Source organism: Atractosteus spatula, unplaced genomic scaffold, assembly GCF_055471065.1.
Source record: "Atractosteus spatula isolate fAtrSpa1 unplaced genomic scaffold, fAtrSpa1.hap1 Scaffold_136, whole genome shotgun sequence".
Classification (NCBI taxonomy): domain Eukaryota; kingdom Metazoa; phylum Chordata; class Actinopteri; order Semionotiformes; family Lepisosteidae; genus Atractosteus; species Atractosteus spatula.
This window is the reverse complement of record NW_028296693.1, coordinates 14,264-16,184: the sequence shown is the minus strand read 5'-3', so window position 1 is coordinate 16,184 and position 1,921 is coordinate 14,264. Positions and strand designations below refer to the sequence as shown.

At 48.8% G+C, this 1,921-nt stretch overlaps 1 pseudogene; it reads right to left on the bottom strand.

The window, feature by feature from the left end:
• Window positions 1-1,542: 1,542 nt before the first annotated feature.
• Window positions 1,543-1,712, bottom strand: LOC148809434 (U2 spliceosomal RNA; annotated as a pseudogene).
• Between the last annotated feature and the right edge of the window lie 209 nt (window positions 1,713-1,921).

Here is a 1,921-nt window from a genome sequence, read left to right as displayed (position 1 = left end):
GTCCTCATTTAAGTCTCTCCCTAGTATGATCTTCCTATTTGTCAAAAATAAAGGCTCTATCCCTGTAAAGAAATCTCTCCTTAATCTTTTCTGCACCGGACACATTTATTAGTCTTAGATTCTCGCTCCCCACCTGTCCATCCACTATTAGTATTCTTCCGGGTGTCACAACAAAGGAGTTTGCTAGTTTAAAACATTCATTTCTAATAAGAATGCCTACTCCTGCAGACTGTACTCCTCCTATACTCCACTCTGAGATGCCCTCCCCCCATTCTTTGGTAAAATGCCTGCTGTCTTTCTCACCCTAAACATGAACTTCCTGTAGGAAGAAAGTCAGCTTTCAAATCCTTAAGGAAATCAAAGACTGCAATCCTCTTACTATATCTTCTTAGCCCTCTTACGTTTATGGTACACACAGAAAGGTTATCCATTAGGACTAAGAAGCCTATCTAAGTCACTGTTCCCTTCTATTTCTGAGAAAGACTCCGGAGTTGGACACTCCACAGAGCTAACTAGACTCATGTTCATGAAAGATGGAATACACAGGATGGCAAGAGAGTGTGTCTCCAAACGTGTTTCTTTGACTACTTTTCTAGAAGGTTCTTCCAGCCCCTCCTTCCTCCCCCTCCTTTTCCCCTTCCTTTATCTGGGTTACTGACAGAATCCCATGTTCTTAGATCTCTGGAGAGTTGTTCCCAACTCAAACAGCATGGCTAATCCTTCTCAAAAGTCCCTCTGGACATTCCAACCTTCACAGTTCCGACTCTGACTTCAAAACGAAGCGCACTAAATACTTCAATTGTCCCTCACGGGACAATGAGTGCCCAGCCTTCAGCTGGAGCGATTCCGGCTTGATGGAAAAGGTCTTCCTGGTGTTCCGCTGCTCCTGCTGCCCCCTGATGTCTAGTCTTCTCTCCGCACGTCCTCCTCTCGCCTTCAGGCCTTTTTGGTAAATCGTACAGCCGCGGTTAGGCCACGTACTGCATGAAATTGGCCAAAAAGGCCGAGAAGCGATCCCCAAAAGGCGGACCGATGCGCTGGTGTTCCGCTGGTGGACAGCGGTGCAGACTGACTCCTCTGGAGCTTGGTACACACACAGCTACCGGCCGCACGGACAACGACCGAAGCTGGGGGGGGGGGCGCTCCAGCCTCCTTAGCTTAGGCCCCTCCCACCAGCAGCGGCTGTGTCGAGCGAGCTGCAGGCAAAAGTGGACCGTCAGCACCTGCGGGCAAAGGCAAGGGGCAGCTCCCTCTGGGGAGGGGGACATGCACTGCACCACACCACACCACACCTGCCTCCCTAAAAAAAAAGATTATACATCTAAGTTTTTTGGGGGAAAACACATGGGAGCTGAAAAGGGGGCCTGCTTGCTTGCCGAGAAAGTCGAGAGTGAGAAAGTGCACAGAGGGAGGACGGGAAGGGAGACAGAGACAGGGAGAGAGAGACACAGACGGACAAGAGATGAGACTCGAGAAGAAGGAGCTCCAGTCCACCTCGCTTGCTTGCTGGCTGGCTACGTCTGTCTTTTCGCCACTGATAGAAGGTAGTGCACCGTTCCCGGAGGCGCTGCAATACCGGGCCGATGTGTGGAGAGGACGGCGCAAGCTCCTGATCCAGCTCCCTGTTCCAAAAACGGTTTAATATGTAGTCCTACGATGGGGGACGTATCAAGATATTAAACTGAGAAGAACATTCTTTTTTTACAAAATATACCTTATTTCCATACTACAACTCAAAAAAAGGAAACATTCTCACAAATAATAAACATAGCATGCAGTAAAAAAACTTTTCGAACAGCGGTGATTATCCGTTATCAATCTATGCAAGTGGATGACGGGGACGGATTTGTGCAATTAAAGAGTCCCTCCAAGCCCTATCACTTGCTTGTGTCCGTTAGTCCCTGTACAGGGCCCAATGTCT